The 24,277-nt window shown below is 46.5% G+C and overlaps 1 long non-coding RNA gene across 1 annotated transcript; it reads left to right on the top strand.

The window, feature by feature from the left end:
* Nucleotides 1–22,829: 22,829 nt before the first annotated feature.
* Nucleotides 22,830–24,030, top strand: LOC149355852 (uncharacterized). Its single transcript, XR_016289764.1, has 2 exons — nucleotides 22,830–22,877; nucleotides 23,788–24,030. It is a non-coding gene; the product is annotated as an uncharacterized LOC149355852 (long non-coding RNA).
* Nucleotides 24,031–24,277: the final 247 nt, after the last annotated feature.

The raw sequence follows: 24,277 nt of genomic DNA, 5'->3' as shown, positions 1-24,277 counted from the left end.
AAGACACTTGTTACCGTTCACCCCGGACTGAGCATATGGTGCGGTTGCAAATTTCTGCTCAAAATTGTCAACTCACCTTGTCAGTTTTTCTGAATAATTTTTTTAAGTCTGCGTGAGTCTGAACTACTTTGTTGATGATTTTTTGAAGGATTGCATTGATAGTTCAAAATGTAAGATAGAGCCAGCCACAAGGTCAATCTTTTCCTCTAGAGCATTCTGAAAAACGTCGGCGGAGACACTGCAGACTGCTACGTGTGAGAAGGCGTAAGGCTGCCCGTGGTGGTGCTAGTGATCTCTTTTATTACTCCCAAAAACAGAGGACCAGTCCAAGGACCGGTTGCGCTGGCTTAGAGGAGGTCGGCGGGGATCCCTTGGGACGTCGCGGCCTCCACCGCGTGCTGGATAAGCCGGCGTTGGTCTGCCGGCTCGGAAGTACGCAGGAGAGACTCCCACGTCTCTGGGGTGTTTGAGTTGTTTGTGTTGTAATGTGTACAAATCCACACCATGTGTATGAGAGTGGCTGGAGTTGAGCAGTGTTTGCACATGGGGTCTATCTGTTGCGGAAGGATCCTGCTGTATAAGAGGGGGTTTGGAAAACTGCCAGTTTGTAGTTTGCGCCATTGGACGGCCTCGCGTCTTGTTAGATCACGGTGTGCGGAATGATAGAGGCATCTTTCGAGCCGGTAGTGCTGGAGTATGTCCGTGTGAGTGGTGAGTAGAGAAGCGCGTGAGATATTAGTGTCAGAGGAAGCAGGGAGGCTGATCATACACTCTGCTCGGCAGCTGAGATCTCGGGCGAGAGTGTGCGCCTGGGCGTTTCCGCTGAGCGACTCGCGGGCTGGAGCCCAAAGAAGTAAGCGAGAGTTGGAAGAGGGTGCAGTAGAAAGGATAATGTGTAACGCCTGGCAAGAGGTACGGCCAGCATCGTAGTTGCGGATAGCCTGTTGAGAATCATTGATGACGACTTTGGTATCAGGGTCAGCTAGCGCTAGCACAATGGCAACCTCCTGTGCTGCGGTGACTGTTTCTGGATTGCGAATGCTGCAGGCTGTGTACCAGCTGCGGTGAGGGGCGAGAGCTACCGCCACCGTCGCTGGCTTCGAAGGATGGTAAGAGGCGTCCGTATACGTGATGTCCGGACGTCCGCTGAAGCGTTTCTCGAATTGACGTGCATGGTCGGCCCGTCTCTCGGCATGGTGTTCCGGGTGCATCCGTTTGGGAATGGGAGGGATGCGGAGATTTTGGCGATATTCCGGGGTAAGTTCAGCATAACTTGGGGCCGCTCTCGGCGGGGAGATCCCCACTTGCTGCAGTACCGCTCGGCCAGCGTGTGTGAGTGAGAGCCGCTCGTATTGGGCAGTGAGGGTTGCTTCAATAAGTTCGCTCACGGTATTGGAGATTCCGAAAGCCATGAGCTTATGTGTGGCTGTGGACATGGAAAGGCCCAAGGCCGTCTTGTACGCTTTTCGGAGTGACGCCTCTAGCCGTTCGCTTTCGGCACGAGTGAGACGTAGGTAGGGTGCAGAGTAGGTGATGCGGGAGCAGATGAAGGCTTGAACGAGGCGCAGGAGGTTGGACTCTTGCATACCATGATGCTTATTGGAAACTCGCTTAAGGAGGCGTCCGATCTGTACCACCGACTGGTCGATGCGTTGGAGCGTGGTGTTGTTGCTACCGTTGCCCTGTAGGTGTAAGCCCAAGATCCTGATGTGATCTGTACGAGGGATCGGGTTACCTTGCACCTTGAGGTTGATCTTAGGATGTATCTTTGGAGGGCGTCGTCCCGGGGACGGGATATTTATATACTCTGACTTTGTCGCCGAGCAGGTGAGGGCAATTGTCATGAGGTAATCTCCGATCCATTTGATTGCGGTCTGGAGAGTCTCTTCTATCTGGCCGTCACTTCCATGCGTGATCCAAAGTGTGAGGTCGTCAGCATAAATGCTGTGGTGCAGGTGAGGGATGTCGGTGAGTAGCTTGGGAAGGCCTATTAGTGCAACGTTAAAAAGCATCGGCGAAAGCACGCTCACCTCGTAAACGCAGTCACCGCGCGCTGTGACGTGATGTAACACGATGCCACGCAGTTGGCAATTCTACCTGCGCATGGCTCTACGTAGCCGCCGCCACGTCGTGAAGAGAGTCGCCGCCGTACCGCGGCCCGCGCTCCACCTTAAGGGTATGGCGCGATAGCTAATGGGTTAATGGCCATATAGACGCTTTACAGCGCCCTACCATGGGGGCTGCCATCTTTGCTCACGTGATAACGCCGCCATTACACGCTTTCTGGCTGCTCGGCGCCTGCCTCGTCGCGACGGCTGCGGCGTTTGTTGGTTCGGTTCCGACAGCCAGTGTTTCTGCAGATACGGTGTAAAGAAGTGGGAAGGCGACACTAGGGTTTAGCCAGCACTTCAAATCGGCAGATACGGTTATAAAGGAGAGAGAAGACGACCCGAGCGTTTCACTAAAACTTCGAAGGACGTGTGAAAACCCTAATTTATTCACATGGGGCGAGGAAACGTAATCAGGCTTCATGTCGCGGAGAGCCGCGAGCTCTCCGCCTCTTCGTACCATTGAATAGATCACGAAGCTTCCCCTGAAGCTTTTTTTGAATGTTTTATTTTTTCACAGTAATTATTTCAAAGAGCAAGGTATAATGCTCCTGCGGCAGCGCAGGCGCTGTATTGGGTGCATGCATGAAGACATCGCTGTAAAACGTTTGTATGCACATCGTACGGATTTGTTCAGAACCGGCTAACGGTGCTTCGGCAACATAAAATATTTTCTTCTGGTTTCTTAAACACAGAAAGGCGGCAAATGTAAACATGCACACAAACGTAAACTATCATGGCACCAACACAGTGCACCAAGCAGCCTTCACTAGCTGGCGTGCAATCGTTTCGAAGGATCCCTCGATATAAATGCAATAACGCGCGCATAGCAACACGTTTGAGACACACTGAATGCACATTTACGCAAGTCTCACGCACAATTCTGGTATGCTGCACGCTCGATAAGCCGACATGAAAATGCTCGAGATCTCGTTGGTGCTAAGCAATGAGTTGCTAGCATGCGAGGTCACTTTTAGACTATCTCGCATAGACCACGCGGAAGGGACAACCAGCCAGCACAGCCGCCGTAACGCAAAATCTTTATCCCGAATACGGTCAAACCACGCTTCCCGCAGCCAAGTTCAACAATAGCACTAAGACGGCACGTAATAGATGGACTGGCGGTAAGCGTTGTCCGCTCGTACGGCTTTGTACTGCATAATCTACATTAACGGTATGGAGGAGTGCAAGTCGTCCTTTGTTTCCGTTCCTCATTTCGCCTCTCGTGCTTGTGTTACTACTCGGCACCCATTTTAACTTATTAGCAATGCGGTCTCGCTACGCACGCAGAAGCATAATCATCATAATCATCAGACTTACTACGCCCACTGGATGGAAAAGGCCTTTCCCATGTCTTTCCAATTAACCGTCCTTTGCCAGCTGCGGCTACCTTATCCGCGCAAAGTTCTTACTCCCATCCGCCCACCTAACTTTCTGCCGCGCCCTGCTACGATTGCCTTCTCTTGGAATCCACTCCGTTACCCTTAAGGACCAGCGGTTATCTCGTCTTCACATTACATGTCCGTGCCCAAGCCCATTTGTTCCTCTTAATTTCAACTAGGATGTCACTAATCCGCGTTTACCCCGCCGCGGTGGCTCGGTGGTTACGGCGCTCAGCTGCTGGCCCGAAAGACGCGGGTTCGATCCCGGCCGCGGCGGCTGAATTTCGATGGAGGCGAAATCCTAAAGGCCCGTGTACTGTGCGATGTCAGTGCACGTTAAAGAACCCCAGGTGGTCGAAATTTCCGGAGCCCTCCACTACGGCGTCCCTCATAGCCTGAGTCGCTTTGGGACGTTAAACCCCAATAAACCAAACTAATCCGCGTTTGTTCCCTCACCCACTCCGTCCGCTTCTGATCCCTTAACGTTAAACCTGTCATTTTTCTTTCCATATCTCGCTGCGTTGTCCTTAACTTAAGCTGAACCTTCTTCGTTAGCCTCAACGTTTCTGCCGCATAGGTGAATACTGGTAGGTTACTGCTGTTGTATACTTTTCTCTTGAGGGATATTTTTAGACTGTCGTTCCATGGCCTGAGAGAGTCTGCCATATGCGCTCCACCCCATTTTCATCCTTCTAGTTATTTCTCTTTCATAACCCGGATCAGCGGTCATTACCTGCCCTAAGTAGACATATTCCCTTACTGCTTCCAGCCCCTCGCTAACAACTGCGAACTACTGTTCCCTTGCTAGACTGTTGAACATTACTTTGGTTTTCTGCACGTTAACTTTTAACCCACCATTCTGCTCTGCCTTCTAACTCATTGATCATGCTTTGCAAGTCATGTCCTGAGTGACATAGCTACCCAATGTCATCGGTGAATCGCAGATTACTTACATTTTCTTCAATAACCCTTATCCCCGACTGTTCCGAATTCAGACCTCGGAATACCTCTTGTAAACAGGCGGGGAATACCACTGGCGAGATCGTGTCTCCCTGCCTGACACCCTTCGTTATTGGAGCAATAAGACAGCTGTGCAGTCGTTACAGCTATCTTCCAATATTTGCACACAATACTCTTCTACACCCTGATTCCGCAGTGCCTGCATGGCAGCAGAGGTTTCCACTGAGTCGAATGCTTTCTCGTAATGAATGAAGGATATATATATGGGTCGGTTATATTCTGCGCAATTCTCTATCACCTGACTGATAGTGTGAATATGGTCTATTCTCGAGTACCCTTTGAAAGCCTGCCTGATCATTTGGTTGATCGAAGTCTAAGCTTGTCCTGACTCCATTGGCGATTACCTTAGTAAATACTTTCTGGGCAACGGACAGTAACCTGATCGGTATGTAATTTATAAGTCCTTGATGTCTCCTAGCTAATAAATTAAGATAATGTTAGCGTTCTTCCAAGCTTCTGGTACGCTCGAGGTCACAAGGCATTGCATATGCAGGGTGGCTAGTTTTTCTAGCAAAGCCTCCCTTCCGTCCTTCAACAAATCTGCTGTTACCTGATCCTCACCAGCTACTTTCCCTCTTTCCATTTCTCCTAAGACTTCCTTTGCTTCCTCTTTCGTTACTGGCGGGATGTCCCGTTGCTGCTGCCCTGCTGTCTCTGTCATTAGTGTTCTGATTGCATTCGCTACTGTATAGATTTGTGTAGAACTCTTCGGCTATCTGAACTACCTTATCCATATTGCTAATGATATTGCCCTCTTTGTCTCTTAACCCATATATCTGGTTTTTATCTACGCCTAATTTCCTCTGCGCCGCTTTTAGGGTACCTCCATTCTTTAGAGCATGCTCGATTCTCTCCACATTAAAGTTCCTTATGTCGGCTACCTTGCGCTGATATATTGACTTTGATAGCTCTGCTAGTTCTATTCTGTCTGTAGATCTAGACGCCCTCATGCTTTGGCATTTCTTATTTAGATCTTTTGTCTCCTGAGATAGCTTGCCGCAAGGGTGGAAGAGCGGGCTAGTTGGTAGTTCATCTTGAGGAAAAACACAGCGCACTCCTAAGACACGGACAAAGGAAGGCAAACGATACAGCGCTGTATCGCCTTGCCTTTCTTTGTCCGTGTCTTAGGAGTGCGCTGTGTTTTTCCTCAAGATAGCTTGCCGGTATCCTGTCTAACCATGCTTCCGCCTACTTCTACGGCCAGCAGCTGAAAGCAACGCCTTCAAGATTTAGGCGATGGAACAGCTTCATGCGGCTATGTTGTGCACTTACCCTCGCATACTTTCAAAGATCGAAACCTTTCTTTCTAGATTATCTAGCGGTGGCGGTCGTGTCTCTTGCATTCGCCCGTTATGACGGGGTGCACCTGAAGTGCGCCATCTGGTCTAAAACGGAAGAACTGTGCGCTGTAAACTGTCTCCACCGTGCAGTTCTTTCGTTGAGGACCAGATGGCGCCACAGGCACTCTTGGAACTCGGCGCCATTACCGGTTCCGCAAGTTGCCAGCGTGAACACAGCGGCGCAGCTGTAGAAGTATTGCGGACGGCTGCCGAATGTGTTCTTTCTTTGATGATGCGGAAAGGTGGAGGAAGTACATGCTGTGTTGTGGATTGAAAGAATCGCGATGGATATTTAAAGGTGTGGTATGAGATCATTTGTGAGCTTCACTGAACCGGAGTGCACACGGATGTACTGCCTCTGTTTGCGCTCGTTCGCAATGCACCCTTTCCGAACAGACAAACGCAACAAACACATCCACCAGCGCTAGATAGCTAACCTTTAAAAAAAGGTTTCGATCTCGGAAAGTCTGCGAGGGTAAGTGCACAACATCGCAGCATGAACAAGCTGCTCCGCCGCCGAAAGCGTGACATCGTGCTGTCAGTTGCTGGCGGATGCGTCTGCGTGTGTAGAGAGACAGCATTCCTAATAAGTTAAGGTATGTGGGGATTAATAACAGAAACGTCCGAGGCCGAATCAGAAACGGAAAAAAAGGACGACATGCACTCCAGCACACCGTTACTGTGCATTATGCAGTGCACAGCTGTACGAGCGCCGCCGCGGTGGCTCAGTGGCTATGGTGCTCGGCTGCTGTCCCGAAAGACGCGGGTTCGATCCCGGCCGTGGCGGTTGAATTTGTTTGGAGGAGAAATTCGAGGCCCGTGTACTGTGCGATGTCAGTGCACGTTAAATAACCCCAGGTGGTCGAAATTCTCGGAGCCCTCCACTACGGCGTCTCTCATAGCCTTAGTCGCTTTGGGACGTTAAACCCCATAAACCAACCAAGCTGTACGAGCCGACAACGCTTACCCTCAGTCCCTGTATTACACGCCGTCTTGGTGCTACTTTTGAACTTCGCTCCGGGAAGCGCGGTTTTCATGGACAATATTCATAATAAACTAATTCCCTTACGGCTGCTGTGCTGGCTGGATGTCCCTTCCTCGCGGTCCCTGCGAGACGGTCACTATAAAACTGATGTCGCAGGCCAGCGCTTACAGTGGACCTCACTAATTCCCTCCAACGAGACCTCGAGCATTTACCTGTCCGCATACTGAGAGTGAAGCGTGCCACGATTTATTGTGAGGCTAACGTATTTGTGAACATAGTGCAGCATAAACGCGTTTCCATGCGTGTGTTATTACATTTATATAGGGAAATCTTTCGAAACATTTGCATGTCAGCTAGTGGAGGCTGCTTGATGCATGGTGTTGCAGCCTTGATAGCTAACATTTGTATACATATTTATTTTTCGCCTTTCTGAGTTTTACAAAGCAGTAGAAGATAATTTACATTGCCGAAGTACCGTTAGCTGGTTGTAAACAAATGCGTACGCTGTGCATGTAAACGTTTTAAAGCGATGTCTGCTTGCATGTACACAATACAACGACCTGCGCTGCCGCAGGAGCTTCAAACCTTGCTGTTTTAGATCATAGCAACGAAAAATATTCAGCAAAGGCATCAGAGGAGGCAAAGTATTCAGCACTCAGCTCTCCGTCTCTGCGAACCATTCAATGCATCCTGATCCTGAACCATCGACATGAACCCTGATTACGTTTTCACGCCTGAAGTGACCAAATTAGGGATTTTGCATGTACTTTGAAGCTTTGGCCGAACGTCGTCTTCCCACTCGTTTACAAACGTATCAGCCGAAGCACTGACTGTCGGAACGGAACCACCAAACGTAGCAGCCATTGCGACGAGGCAGGCGCCGAGCAGCCAGAAGGCGTGTAATGGTGGCGGAATCACGTGACCAAAGATGGCAGCCTCCATGATCCGGCACAGTAAATCGCCTATATGCAGAATTGGTTCATTGGTTTATTGGGGTTTAGCGTCTCAAAGCAACTCAGGCTATGAGGGACGCCGTAGTGAAGGGCTCCGGAAATTGCGACCACCCGGGGTTCTTTAACGTGCACTGACGTCGCACAGTACACGGGCGTCTAGAATTTCACCTACATCGAAATTCGGCCGCCGCGGCCAGGATCGAACCCGCGTCTTTCGGGCCAGCAGCCGAGCGTCGTAACCACTGAGCCACCGCGGCGGGGTCCGTATGCAGATTCGGCCTCTCTACATAACATTCATAGATCTCTGGGAGTCATCATACCACTCCTGGCGCAGTGGCGCTGCGGTTAAGCAGTGCGTCATTGCCCTGGGGTGGCAGGTAATGCCACCGGTTGAAATTTTGCGATCATGGTTGCTCTTCCCTACCAACCTCGTGTGACCAATCATTAGTTTTGTCGCCAGCTGCCAGGTTGCATGAGGATGCCATCTGTTACGGGTACCATCGATTATTATCACACAACACACACACACATACACACACGCTCGCGCGCGCGCGCGGGTGCTCACCTCTACACGGGTGCTCACCTCTACACGGGTGCTTACCTCTACACGGGTGCTTACCTCTACACGGGTGCTTACCTCTACACGGGTGCTCACCTCTACACGGGTGCTCACTCTACACGAGTGCTCATTCTACACAGGTGCTCCCTTCCCCAAGGAGCTACCAGATGATGACAGCAGCCTGCTTCTGTCATTATTATTATTTTTGAGCATTCACCGCTGTGTTGCTGAGCGTTATATGTGAGGATCTTAAAGTTTCGTTCGCGCAGAGAGGCGTCATTTTCATTTGTGGTTCACCTTGAGCAGTCCGTTTTGGCACTGTGCCGCCGAGGGCAGTTTCCGATGGGAAAAAGACGCTTAACCGCGTAGGATATAGCTTTAAAGCTTCGAGTAGTCTCATGCGCCGAATTAGACAAGAAGAGGGCAGCCGGCTGCAACTTCGGCGTCTACAAGTGCTTGAGCTGGCAGTGTTCCAAGAAGAAAGACCTCGCCGCAAGAAAATATAGCAGGAAAGCAATCTTATTTATTTATTTATTTATTTATCATCATGCCCACAGCGCCATTGTCTGGCATTACAGTGGGGAGGGGTTGAACAAAAAGTACACAAATGCTACCTCGTGCAGGTGGTTACAAAAAAAAGATAACAATGAGATAGAAAGAACATGGAATGATTATACATAAAAAATGTCACAGCATGGAAGAAAATGAATTATTTGATAATATGGACACTACTTCCTGCGGCAGCTGGTTCCACTCCGAAACCGTTTTAGGAAAAAAAAGACATTTTAAAAAGGTCAGTCCGGCATCTGTATTCTTTAACTTTGAGTGGATGGTCTCTTCGTAAAGACACGTAATCAGGGTTGGCTATATATTTGGTTTTGTCTATTCCAGTACTAGAATGAAATATGTTATGAAATAACATTGAATTGTAGACACCAGATACAGATGGAACTATGCAGATAGTGCTTATGGTGCTCGGTTGCTGATTCTAAAGGCGCTGGTTCGATACCGGCCGTGGCGGTCGAATTTCGATGGAGTCGAGGTGCTAGAGGCGTGAGTACTGCGCGATGACAGGGCACGTTAAAGAACCTCAGGTGGTTGAAATCTCTGGAGCCCTTCACTACGGCGTTCCTCATAGCCTGAGTCGCTTTTGGTAGTTAAACCTCATAAACCAAACCAGAAAAAAAATGCGCTAGATATGGCGTCAAACTGTAATGGAGAATAAAGTTTCCCCACAATGCAGCTTGAAAGCTGACCTGAAAACTTCCGCTTTCGGGTGAGGGCCGTACCCCACTAGAATTTTAAAAAAAAGTGAGGCTCTTACCCGCATATATACGGTAACTCTAAATACATCATATAGTAGTGCTATACAGATGTGAGTGCTCGACATGATTGTAAGTGAAGCTACGCTGACTTTTTGATACAATGAAATATGCAACATTACTCCAGTGATCTCTGTTCACCAAGGGCCAACCATAAATATACCGAACGCAATGCAATTGCCTCTAAAGAGTTTCTGTGGCGTGCAGCTATTGTCTGCGTTGTTTAATCCTTAATTGAGTTGAGCAAAGTCTAACGCGTTTTAAGGGCGTAATTACTCACCAGCGTCCATCTAAGTGCAGCCATACGACTGCAAAGAAAAGCTATGCAGCTTTCGCAAAAAATTTCTAGTTGAGTAAAAAGATTCTCCTATAGAAAAGAATATAATAGGCGTGGTGTCAAAAGGCAGTATAAGAGTCGAGTGGGTTAATACATAAAGGTAAAAAAAATATCCCTGATGAAGTCAAGAAGAAGGAATGGCGGTGGCATGCGGAGAAAAGACAACCATCTGGTAAAGAAGTGGATGCCAATGGAGGCCGAGCGCAGCAGGAGGGCGTCGACAATGTGTGGGTCGATCAGGTTAGGCGACTGGATGAGGCCAGTTGGCACAGGAGAAAATTAAGTGGGTTTCTTTGGGAGAGGTCGTTGTCCTGCAGTCGACATAATTTCGGTGGTGGTGACGATCGCGATCATTTCAGCGATGAGGCCTGCTTTCGAGACAAAAGAGTAGAACACAGCACCTATACAGCACAGACCAAAACACGACGTTGGGGCTCTTTAGAACAGCTTTCGGCTTCTCAGGTATAACAGCTAACGTTCTTAGAAAGCTATGCAAATTAAGCAAGGCTCGAAAAATAACTTTCCTACAAAGTAGTTTTCCTTCTTTTCTTAATTTACGGCAGAGCATGCATGTAAACAGTCAATGCTTTGTTTGGTCTGAACTTAATCACCCATGTCTGCATATCTGTTTGCTGTGTTTGAAATAAAATCTTTGATTGTTTACTTTCACCTTGCAGCGCTACTTCATGATTGCTTGTATTGCCTTTTGTCGTTCTTTTTTTCCTGTTTAATGAACTATGCTATTGTTGGTCTGCAGTGCTAGTGCCGAAATATGGGGGTCCGTGGCTGTGGTATCTATTCAAGAACCAATATTACACGGGCCCCTTGTACATCTATACGATGTAATCGGTATTATATATTGTCCTAATAAATGTTGTTATTAATAATTTCTAAGCGTGCTTGAAGCAGCGCAATAAATCTAGAACACAGAGGTGTAGCTTGCTTGCCCAGGACTGCGCGTTTACTTGTGGTCGTTTACTTTTCTAAGTGAAAGCTTGCATAAGTCTCGTGTCTGAGAAGAACTTCGCCAGTTCGAAAGATAACACTGGACAAATAAAGCTATCGAGTATATGCAGGGCGTCACAGCTAGCGTGAGCGAGAATCTTAAAAAGGCACTGTGCATAGTACCGTCCGACGGCACAAATAGAGAGCTTTAAATGTTCCGTTGGACGACTTAGCAAGAGCGCTTTTTATTTCTCTCCGAAATTTTCAGCAGCAAATTGTCCCGAACCCTTCATTACTGTTTGCTGGGCTTCTATGTGCTTTGCTCCTGCTGACTGTCATTTCCTTGGCTCAATGTGAAATTTAGTCAGGGGGCATTCTGCAGAGAAGGGATCCCACGCTGTACTAGCCTGCTACGCTGTTGCACCAGGCTGAGGCAGAACTCGCTGGTCGTCATACTCCTAGCTGTAATAAAACCCAGGCTATCCAGCACGCGAAAATTAACGATCTCCTGCAGCCGCTAAAACACGGTGGGGACATAGGTCTCATTGTGCTCAATTTCTTAAAGTCTGCCCGCGTGAGACAGCCGCATTGCTAGTTCAGCTAGCTAAAGAAGAGGCCGGCGGCTATTCTGTTTTGAAGGCTGCGTTAATAAATAAGTACCGTCTGACTGCCGATGTCTTAAGTAGCCATTCAGTGGCATAGAAAAGAGGCGTAACAAGTTTCCCCGATTTCGTTTCCAACTAGAAGTCTGACGACTACATGGCTTCGATCCCTACAAGGTGATCGAAGTGACCAGCCTTGAGCTGTTCTGTGATTGTTTAGGCGAAGAAACGGGCGTGTATGTGCAAGACAGGCCAGGCGCCGATGCCCCAGACCACACCACGGAGCTTCCCGAAGAGTTCCCTGCCAGACGGGAATCCGAGAATGCGCTCGTACCCTGGTAACTGCTAAGACAGCAAATTTTGCAGAGGACGGATCGCCACCGACGAAGGCCCCAACACACAGCTGTAAGAGCGCAGTAGGATGGTTGCGGATGACCACTCTGAAGCGACCACAGAAGAAAGAATGAAGGAAAAGAAAGGGCTAAGCCTATCGATGCTAGGAAACCGAGGCATGTCTCCGGAGCCAGGAGTCCGGATGTGTCGCTAGTGGTTGCCGGAACCCAAGATTCGTTTTTTCATTAGGGGATTTAAATTTTCAGACCACGTGCCTGGTGAAGCCATATCCAGGAGGCATGGAGTTTAATGACAAGCCCTGCTGTGTTCTAAGAGTCTGCGGCCGCAACCTTCATACATAACTGCAGACGGATTTGTGTGGCAGTGTGCTTGGATTAAGCATGTCGCCCGGGTGAGGATAGAAGGTCTGCTCGGCTCTTTCAGCAATGAAGCGCTGATATCCCGAAACCTGAGACTGCGGTATCTACGCAATTCTGTATAGAATCGAGCGGATACTTCAAGAAAAAGGATGCTATTTTCGACTATCCAACCGTCCAGGTGCTCACTCACAGTACTGCGATTTAAGAAAATCGAGAATAGCGAGAACTCACTTCTATTAGATTGGGTTGAGGTGCAGCCATGGAGTGTTTCTACAGATTATAATACATAGAGCTTGTGTGATAAGGTCGCATATCCTTGCTCCGAGTTTGAAGCACCTACTTCTGAGAGTAAGCGTGAACGGGAAGGTGAGTCAACTAATGTGCAGTAAGGCTGGGAACTTTTGCTGGACCTGGAAAATGCCGATTAAAACTCAACTGCAACACAGAAAACAGTGGTTCACTCAAAAGCGGCACGCAGCTCGATAATCAACACCAACTATCCCGACACGCAGCAAGCGGCGTTTTCATAGAGCCACGCGTCATTCAGGATGTGAAACAGAACACCGCTGGTCGCTAATTGCGCAGAACGCCATGCGAAATCGGGAAGTGTCCGTAGCTACCCCTGCTTGGATTGCTTAGGCGCAAAATACCTCTAGCTCGCACACACGCGCTACACTGACGAACATTAGACAGAAGCAGCTTGTGGTATACTGTTGTAGGTTCTGATACCGCTGCCACAATGATGCGTGCAAGCTCCCTTCCCTAACTTAGGTGACATGAAAGGCAGCAGTAGTGCAAATGCCGAATCAAAGAGCCTCAAATGTTGCAGAGAAGCGCTTTTTGGTTCAGCTGATTCTCTCTGCGCTGAAAGTATAAAGGCAAGCATAAACCTGGACGAGGTTTTCGTGTGTTGTCTTGATGCAAAAACCGTAAGCGCTTTCTCTTGCACAGATCAAAGTGTGGCGTCTACTTCAAGGAGAATAAACAGCGGGTTTGATTGGATTTTGGTAATCTGCATATCCAGAGGTGTACTTTCATAGCGAGGGGTGTGTAGCAATGAAATTTTTAGCCTCGGTACTCCTACTTTTGACACCTGGGAATGCTCTAGGGTTGGCGGCTAGCTGCAGGTACGTTCTTAGCGCAGACTTTAACATTAATTTCCAGAATATTATTTGAAATACCTTACAGGCCCATTGGGCATTGGGTAAGGAGGGCGAAAAACGATATAATACAGTGCATTAAAACTAGAGGAAACAAAAGGAAACATATGACCATGATAAAAAAGAAATAAATCTATACAGTGCATTAATAACCTAAGGAAACAAAAGAGAAACATACAGTCATAATAAACAATATATCAACAAATTAGTGGAGAAGAAGAAACGACGCGGAAATTACAGGAAAAGATAAAAAAAGAATACGTGCTAAATGACGGTTTCAGTGAAATATGTGATGAGTTGAGAATGGAAAGATTCTAGATTAGACGCGGAAGCGATGTTGTCTGGCAGATCATTCCATAATCTGGTGGCTCGTGATAGTGCAGATGAATTGAAAGCCAATGTGTCACCATATATTCTTGCAAAACTAAACTGATTATATAATCTTTTCGACGTGCGGGATGAGACATCCAGTTGAAATGAAGTAGTTCTATTGAAGTGCGCATATTTGTGAAATAGTGTTAGGACAGCGATGTCACGGCGCGTGCTTAATGATTGTAGAGAAAGATCTGTTTTAATCTGAGTGACGCTTGAACGGTAGTTATAGTTTCGTGAAATGAATCGTGCTGCCCTGTTTTGGATAGATTCTAACGCGATGATCATGTTCTTATGATAGGGAGACCAAATGGGAGAAGCAAATTCAAGTTGTGGACGAACAAAAGTGAGATATGCTAGTTTTCGAATATTAGATGGTGAATTTCGGAGATTACGGCGTAGGTATCCTAATGACTTTGAGGCGACGGCACATATGGATGAGATATGGTATGACCATGAAAGATCTGAAGAAAGGTTAACGCCAAGGTATTTGTAATGTGATACGTGAGAGAGTAGATCATTTTGAATACGGTAAATGGTATTGTGAGCTGTGCAGGTCACCCCGGGCAACATTCAAACCAGATTGATCATGACCATGACATTTTTTGATGGCACTTCGTGGTGCAGTAGTCAGTTGCAACCACTTCATGGAGCCTCTCGTTGGTGTACTCGCTGTCCTGATCGGCCTTCATTCGGAGCAAGCGGGTCGAGGGACGCTCGTGTTTCATCAACATCTCGTAAGACGAAACGCCTCACAGAAAGAAAGGGCCCCGGACAGAATCCGCACACCCGCCCAGGCAATCGATGGCTTCCTCCTAGTTCGAAAAAGTACAAAGGCAGGCAAAGAAAGACTCAACTGTATCTGCTTTCCAGGAAACGTCGTTGTTTGAAGAAAGCTCTGGTGCCAGCTGTCGATGACGCGACCTTGTATGAGTTGATGCCATTGTCCGTGGCACAAAGGAATTGCTCGCGGCAGATGAACAGTAGCAAGTGTTGGCTTGGCTTCTTTGCTGCCTGGCTAGACCACCTGGCGGGTATTTCCGGGAAAAGCGAACTCGTCACTTCTCGGCAGCCTTGGGTACCTGGAACCGAATTCGTGTCTGGGCGTTGTGCGCTTGACAAGTGAGCCTGATGAGGCATTAAAACCGCTGCGGCGTCGTTCACCTGGCTCACGGGACTCTTCGCCTCTTTCGGAATTTCAGTGATGACCCGCCTATATTCAGTGATAGTGTGCGAGTAATGAGGCCAGGAAGACACCCTAATCAGGGCTGTGTTTAAAAAAGACAACAGGGTGAATAGTAAGTCAAGGTATTCTTTATAGTAGTCTGCAGAGATGGCAGCTTCTCTTTTACCGAGAACTGAGCTCTTATAAGCCAGAAAACTGCGTAAAAGTGAGGTACGTACATGTAGCAAACCCACGCGCAGGTTCCGATTGCTGCTCCTTCTCGTGTCACGCAATTTCGAAAGCAATGAGTTGAAATATAAAACAAAACAGCATGGCGAGGATTGCTGAGAAGGCGAGCCGTCTTCTTCATCGAATTTTGACTGCTCACACAGTGAGGCTATGGCCAACGTGAAGTCTTTGGACACGAACAGTCAGAGCGGCAAGTGTTCAGGGGCTTCACACATATTAGGCTTGATTCATTAAAACAGCGCAAAAGACAAGAACAAAGATAGAAACGACACACGCAGCGCTGTTTTATTAGGCTTATTTGGCCTGCCAGACTAGCGGTTTCGTTTTTGCTCGAGCTGTCGAATAGGAAGCATTGCGGCTGCAGGCCTTGGAGAACCTCAAATTAAAAGATGTCTGCTATTTTTTTTCTCAACCATGCATGTAGAGTTGAGAAGGCTGAATGTTTCGCCATGTAAAAAAATTTTGTATGCGGAGTACCAGAATTTGGGGAGGGGCCGCAGTGGTGATACATGACTACTACGAATCGGTTGCTGTTAAACGGCTGTAGCAGTTGCAGTTTTCAAGGTAGATAAAGAAAGAAGGTGACTAGTTTCTGCCAATGCCACCAGCATCTTTATGAGACACAAAGAAGGGGTCCCGAGTGCTTGAATGAAAGGCAGATACGCTGTGTCTGACGAGGCCATTATACCTGTACACTGGTAAGCGACTGTACTTCAAATATCCAAGTGTAATACAACTACATTACGGAAGATAATGCACAAAATATAGAACACCATAGCCTCAACATTTGCATTAACTGCGTGCATTACAGTTGCACTGGACGTGCCAAAAATAAAATGTAGTACAGTGACAACCTCCCACAAATAAACTTTCACAGCAGGTAAGATAACAAAATGGAAGGAAAAATACAAAATCACGAAGCCTTCACATAATGTGCAGCCAAGTACAATGAAATTTCTGAACAGAAAAGATGCGCGCTGGAGTTCAATGAGGGATTGTAAAAAAGAATGAGATTTCATCTTTTGTGCTCGTCACGCTATGCCTCGAAGAGGAGTGTTGAAGTCTAAATATTGGGATTTTTTGTCAAATCCAGTAACAGATGTTGTAACTTTCGGATTCCGTAAATATTTCTCTGAAGCGTTTTTTTTACAGACGCTACGTCTAAGATAATACTGGTTATTACTTCAAGGTAAGTACGCCTCTAAATTCAGACTCCAATCATGGGTTATTCATATGAGATCAGGATCATGGGATATCAGCGGACACTTTCCGTTGAAACAATCAGTTAGTCTTCAATTAAAAAAAAAGAGGCTTCCCTGATCATTCGCCTGAATGTTTTCGTTAGAGCGTATTGCCTACTTCTCCTCCAAAAATTCACCCTTCTCAATTCTTGTTCATGCAGTGGCCAGATTGTTGGATGGTAAAGCGGATGTTAATACTTCATTTCAGAATACATTAGAAGCTTCAGTAAGGGAGGAACCAGCTATCTTTGTTCTCAAGGAAACATCGGTGATCAGAGATATCTAAATGCAATGTATTAATGCGACCAGTCCAACTGATATTCCTCGAATAGTACCCCTAGGATTTTGAGATGGGAAATACGCTGGATAACATAATTTTGAAATATAACAGATACTAAGACGTATTGGTTTCGGCAAAGCTTAATGTAATTGATTTAAATAGAGACAGAAATATAACTCGTTTAACAACAAGAAACAATAAAAATAAAACAACAAAGACTTGCCAAAAAAATGGTGCAAAGTACACGATGCTTTTAGTTTCAGGTATATAATAGCACGGCCCCAAACCTACATAGTGAACGCCACACAAATGGTGTTTCGGCTAAATTCTGCAAAGCTTTAAAAAGACTAGGCTATGCGATACTTCGATTAGTGCAGGGTCGTAGGTAGACGTGTTGACAACGTCATCAACTGTTTAATCCACCTGAAATATGAATTAAGAAATCTTAATTACGTAACTTTTTATAGCGCAAAAAATTTATTATACAAGCTTAGTGCATGTACAGCAAGGGTCATTTTCATTGCTTTTTGCAGCCGCCGCGATGGCTCAGTGGTTATGGCACTCGACTGCCGATCTGAAAGACGCCGGTTCAATCCTGGCCGCTGTGGTCAAATTTCAATGAAGGCGAAATTATAAAGTCTCGTGTACTGTGCGATGTCAGTGCAAATTAAAGGATCCCAGGGGGTGGAAATTTCCGGGGCCCTTCACTGCGGCATCATTCATAACCTAAGTCGCTTTGGGACGTTAAACCCCCATAAACTAAACTAAACTCATGGCTTTCTTCACACTGTCTTCAGAATTTGCTGCCCATTCTGAAAGTGCGCCTTAAACCCAATTGACTAAATATCGAGCTCGCGGAGAATATGTCGTTTACCGCATCGGCCGATCAAGCCGTCCCCTACTACCCTTTCCTACTCTACGCTGTGGGCCACGGTGTAAGAAATATTTCGAATATATCTTACACCGTGCTGTGGGCTTTCCTTCGCACCTGCTCCGCGGCTCTGCCAGTCAGTGGGAGGGTGTACCGCTAGGCTGGCGCCCTGCGACGGAAAGCGGAAGAACTCACATTTTTTGACGTTCTCTCGTTCTTCGTAAGGCGGCGCTTTGTGTACAAAATATTTCAACACCGTGCTCCATGTTATTCAGGCTGCGTGTCAGCATGCTGTCAGCAAAACTATTTGGCGCACCAAAGGGCTGGCTGTCCGTGGCACTGCTGCAGGAGGTCGTTGCAGGGCCAACGCGACTGCAGCGTTGCGGCGCTGGCATCGCTTCGTTACGCTGTAGGGCGCGGGTACAAGGCGGCCTGTTCATGTCATGATACTGCTTTTAGCCTCAACACCAGGATATTACGGGAGTTACACTTAAACTGTTCAGCGATAAAATAAAATCTGGCGCGAAAGACTTCCAGATCACTGCGGCGACCCGCTCAGAAGCAATGCGAAAGTAAAACGTCCGCATAGTTTATTGAAATATACCTGCGCTTAAAAGACACGGACTGAAAGATAGAGACACACACACATAGCGCTGGACTTACAACTGAATCTTTATTCGGGAAACACTGCTCTTTATGCACACCAGCAGCTGATAAAAATGGAAGATGGTAACACCCGGATGATAAAAAATCGACAAACTGTCTCGTCACATGTTCAGTCCTACCTTCCCTTTTGCAAAAATGCCCTTTCCTTTGATAGTAGTGAAAGGGACGTGCTACTCACGCATGCATCCCCACTGTCCGCTATGCTCATGGCTTCAATTATTTCACGCGCCGTTTGGTCACGGTTCCTGCTTACTATCTTCGTCTCGTTATAGGAAGGTACACATTTACACTCTTGACAATGAACCACCAAATTCCCATCGCTTTTCCGTTCCATGTTCTTCCGATGTTCCCGGAGCCGCTCATTCAAACATCGCCCCGTTTGGCCTACATATGCTTTGCCACATGTAAGCGGCAACCTGTATACCACTCCTTCTGCGCATGCGACCATGGGGACTTGGTGTTTCTTTTTACACCCCTTAGTTTTTCTTTCTGGGTACGTTACTATTTTGCATAGGTTTTCCAATTTGTCCGGGGCTGAAAAAACGACCCTAGTTTTTACCTTCGAACCAATTCTTTTAAGATTATGGGACACCCCATGAATGTACGGAATCACCACCGTTTTCTCCTTTTGTTTTTCTCCCTCCTTGCTAGGCACCGTACCCTTTTTGCCAAATTTCTTGAGCATGCTTTTTGCCACCGACACTAAAACCTGATCCGGATAGCCTGCTTCCCTTAGCCTCACCACCTGCTGCTCAAAACTTTCTTTGACTAATTCCGGGCAAGATTTCTTCAACGCATTTTGAAAACATAACCTCACGATTGCCCTCTTCACTAACTTTGAATGTGCAGAGCTGAACGGAAGCAAACCTTTGTTACCTCTAGGCTGGTACATCCAAAATGTCCCATCAGACGCCAGTGACAGCTTGATATCGAGGAAGCGTATCGTGCCTTCGTTCATTTCTTCATATGTGATTATTAGTGGGTTAAGGGTTTTACTAAAAACAGCAAGTAGCTCTTGCACAGCAGAGTCATAAATACCGTCAAGGTGATTAAAGACCACTAAAAAGTCATCCACAAACCGGAACACTTTAACGCCAACAACTTTGTTTTGATCTCGCAACAGGATAGCCAACTTTCTGTCACACTGGGCAAGGAAAATGTTACTTAGAACTGGCGCGATACACGACCCGATGCAAACACCTTTCTTCTGCCGATAAACCGCATCATTCCAAGTGACGCACGTGGCAGCCAAATAGAAGGACAACATTTCCAGAAAATTGCTCACGCACATTCCCGTTTCATTTTGGAATGCTACACTTCCAAACTGATCAATGCAATCAGCCACGCATTGAAGCAACTCCTGATGTGGCAAGGAATAATATAGATCCTTTATATCAAACGAGCACGCCATGAACCGACTGTCTTTGTGATTGTCCAGAAAAGTTATAATCTGTTGGGAATCCTTCACCAAAAACGGATCATCGATACTCAGTAGGTTGAGCTTGCCTTTAAGAAATTCAGCAATTGACTTTTGCCATGTTCCCGACTCAGATACGATAACCCTTAGGGGACAACCAGGCTTGTGGGTCTTAGCCGTAAACATAAATTTCAGGCTATTGCATTCACTCTTGTCTATACTTGAAACGAGTCTAGTTAATTCCAGTTTTTCACATAGTTTCTTCCCCTTTGCTTTCAAGCTGCGTAAGGAATTACGGGGAAGTTTCTCAAAAACTGAATTCACAGCCTCCAAAGCTTTTTTACCAAACATCTCTTTCGTTAAAACAACGAAACCACCGTCCTTGTCCGCAGTAAGTAAACATAAAGAGTCATCCCGCAGCACTGAAATAACCCGCCCTATTGGAAGACTGGTTTTCGCAGGCTTACATCTTGAAAGAACGTCCACTCCCTCCGATATGCATCGTTCACTCTCGGACGCTGGAGCGAACCTTGCAACTTGGCGCACGAGGGACAGCAGCTCAGGCGCGGTCTTCCGTGGTTCCACGGCGAACTTGGGGCCAAGTGAGAGCACCCGCTGCACATCCTGAAGGAGCACCCGCTGCACATTGGTGAAGGATTCCCAACAGATTATAACTTTTCTGGACAATCACAAAGACAGTCGGTTCATGGCGTGCTCGTTTGATATAAAGGATCTATATTATTCCTTGCCACATCAGGAGTTCCCAGGTAGCACACGACGGCGGGCCAATATTGGAAATCCACTGGCAAAGCGTGGCCCTAACTAGGCCCAGAGTTGCCAGTGAGCATCCGATATTGGTTGTGCCACTCCTTAGCACATCCAACAATGGCCCTGTTTGTCCGTCGCTTTACCAGTATTGGCTGAGCCCTCATTAGATCCTGGCTATCATGGGCCAGGTTAGCCAGGATTGCCCCACTGTTTGCCATTGCTGGCTGTGCCATCATCGAATCATGGCTATCATGGGCCATGTTAGCCAGTGTTGTTCCACTCTTTGCCAGAATTGGCTATGCCATTTCCGGGAGCTGGCTATATTGGCCTAGGATTACCACCGCTTATCCAGTGTTCAAAGTATACTGGCAAACGTTGGTAAACATTGTGTCATCCATTAAAATGGGTTCAAAATTAATTTTATTGTCGAGTACCATATCGGCAGTTCATAATTTTCGAACGCGCTAAAACATGCGAGTTCAAAGATTTGGTTTTATTTATTATTATATTTTAAGCGAACACTTTTGCAGTTTGTGAGCAAAGCTACCCATGATTCCGTTGGAAAAACTGCACTCTGGTTGCGCAGTGAGCAGCAATAATACGTTTAGAATTGCGATCGAAGTCCTGTTGATCAGAATTAACGTTCTGATTACACCCGAGACGCCTTCAACAAAAATTGTGAACAGGTGCCTTCAACAAAAATCAAATAAGTTTCATTTTATTAAATTTTTGGAATAAAAAATCACTTTTTTTTATTCGCTCTAGGAATTCACTGCCGCAGTGCGCAGCTGGTGTCTGCTTCAGGGAGATCGCGATACAAACGTAATAGATTAGCGCAAGTGCATTCGCTAAACCGAAATTGTGCTCAGTTTTGGCAACGTCCAGAAACGAAGCAGTCGCCTCGTAATTTTGAATTATGCGTTGCGCTCGTGAAATATTAGGCGGGTGCTTCATAAACGCACGCGGACACGTGCTAAGCGATTCCTACGCTTCCCTACGTCGTGCCCTGTGATTGCGCCTTTCCCGTGTTTTCTGATTTGCTATTTCCTTCCTTTTCTGCAAATCGTTGTGTTGGAAATTGTTGTTTTTGACCATTTTATTCTTCTGTTGCGTAATTTGCATTGGGGGCAATATAGCTCTTGCTCACGTCCTTGCATATTTACTCGCAAGTTTTTTTTTTCTTTCGAACATGACCTTTATTGATGAAAACCGTCGAAAGTAGTTGCGAACCACAATTCAACATTCCTTTGTTTGTTTTTGCTTTTTTGCGCGAAACTTCCACACCAACAAACAATTTGAGGATTCTTCGACGACCACTGAATAAATGGACTGACAACTGGCGTTAGACGCATGTTAACCTAGCTTGTTTGGCGCATGTACGGTACATGAAACTATGAAAGAGCGCGCATTCTGCTTGGATATTTTTTTCGCTTTATATTTTTGTTATTATGTGGTAACATTTTAAGCTATCTTGAACTAACAGAAGCCACATCATACGGCCCCACAAAATACGCGAGTGTCTCAAGTCGTTTTGGCGAAATGCATCTTGAAGCTCCAAGTTTTTCACTTCAAAATTTTCAGGCTTTTGCTGCAGCTTTGTAGCAATACTTTGACGCTTCCGTGTTTCCCATCCACTTCTCTCTTGTAGATATTCCTTTCTGTACTGCCTGTGGCCATGTGACTCATTCTCCAAAAATTCCAAACCCTTTTCACGTGTTTTGGCTTCTTTCCCTTTCTCTTTCAAGTCTTCAAGTCCAATATCTCCCCACCTGTTCTCCCGGCCGTGCCCTTTTCCAGGTAGCGGGCTAACACCCCACCCCGCGAAGCGCTATTTTTTCTTTCTGGTTGTCACTTTCTCAAACCTGTTTTCCCTCGCGCTCAGCTACGCGCTTCGCTGTTCCTCCACCTCCCTGTCTCCACCTTTCAGCTCGAGGACTTTTCTCGGAACCGCAAAACCTGTGTAAAGGAAAATTCCTCTCTCCCCTCCTGCCCACCCCCCACCCCCCACACCATCGTCTCCACTGCTCGTCTTGGAACCGCGCGACTCATCACAATAAGACATTCTTGACTGCACGGCGGAGCTCAACCACGTGCAAACCAACGCGACGAAAATGCATGCACACTCGAGCTAGCACCGTTCATAGTCTGCGCACGCGAAAAGCCACACTCATATATTAGGAGAGCTCCGACGCTGTTCGTACCGCCTGCAAGATCTTTTGTAAGTACTAAAACTCTTTTATCTTGATATACGTCTGGAAGTTAAAGTGGTTTTTGTAGTAAATGTTGCTTTGACTACATGCGCCTTTATTTTTTCGGCAGGAGAAGAGAGCGAGCCAAAAAGCACGAGGACGACTTCTGTGTGCCCACTCTCATTGCGAAATGGCTTGCTTGACGTCGTGCGCAGTGGAATTGTGGCCGAATGGTGAGAATTTAATTTTTCGTCTTTGGTGAGATGAACTCACTAAAGATTCACTACTTTGGCTAACAGCGGGTTTGAACTCATATGAATTGAGATAGGATGCATTCGGGAATATGTCCTTTACCGCTTATGCACGACGGAAATCAGAACCGCTTAATTAATTTTCCAGTGCAGACTAGTTGGTAAGGATATGTGTAATACTTCCGTAGTGTTTCTTTTTGCCTTCTACTCTTGCAGACTCAATAGAAAATCCGCAATTACTGGTTAAAGCTTTTGCCCAAGTTCTCTCGCAATGAAAAAGGGCATTACTCTGGACTATCAGACTAGTATTTTTGTGTGGTTTTCAAGTTGCAGTTTCGAATCCAACTATAGCATGCATGCGAAGCAACTAAGGTAAAACAAAGGTGCCCTGAGTTCCTTGCGTTCAGCGTATTTCGTCAAAAGTCGCAAGCCGCATTTTTGACCCCATTAAATAAAACTAATCAAAAATGTTGTTTTGACGTCCATGTGGAAGAGACGCTACAACCTGTGCATATTTACTGGAATAAAAAATTACCTCGCAATTTAGAGACACAAGTTATGATATTAAAACAAAATAATACATTAATCTGTTTTCAATATCACATTAATTTCCTTATCTCGCATTGAATATATTTACTGGGAGTGCGACACGACGCATTAAACTAAATTAAACCATTTGGTGTAAGGGAAGTTTAGTAAATTAAATTCCACTTTGTGCAACTAATGTGGGGCTGGTTCTTAAGAATAAATTAAAAATTATCCTGTAAAATATGTTGCTAGTGTCTTCACGATTACTGTGTTTCACAAAATTCGGTGTTATCTTTGTTATGTTTGTTTTTGTTCTGTGATGGCCATAATTCAACTTACCATGACATCATGCATCTCTTTGCAGGCTTGGCACTTCGTGAGGCCATCGTGCAAGAACTGGACGAGGAATTTGTTTGAATGCAGTCCAGCAGCCCCCTTGCAAGTGGAGTGCAACGATTACTTCGGATATGACTGATCAGTTCACTGGAGGACAGCTCCGTTGAGCGCTTTTTGGATGCCTTAGCCGTGCCGCAGCAGCTTGCCGAGATGCTTTGTCCAACCTGATCGGCACTCACCAAACTTGAAAATAAATTGTTTTCCCACAGCCTCTGCCACCATGCTCTTGGGCCCCTTTTCTTTACTCCCCAGGGTGGCTGGTGGTAGCGCAAACCATCCTGTGTGCGCTAGAAGCGTGATTCTTGTAACTCAAAGCAATAAACGGGTCTTTTTTCTGGAATTCTTTCGCACCCTCATTTATGAATATTTGCTAGGTAGAATGTTATGTATGTACATCTATCCACAGTGCCGGTCATTGGCGAGTGGGTTAATTGCATGTGCCAGCGTTCGAAAGCTGG

Source organism: Amblyomma mixtum, chromosome 3 (genome assembly GCF_055824585.1).
Source record: "Amblyomma mixtum isolate Tamu chromosome 3, ASM5582458v1, whole genome shotgun sequence".
In the NCBI taxonomy this organism is placed as follows: Eukaryota; Metazoa; Arthropoda; class Arachnida; order Ixodida; family Ixodidae; genus Amblyomma; species Amblyomma mixtum.
This window is presented reverse-complemented; position numbering and strand designations above follow the sequence as displayed.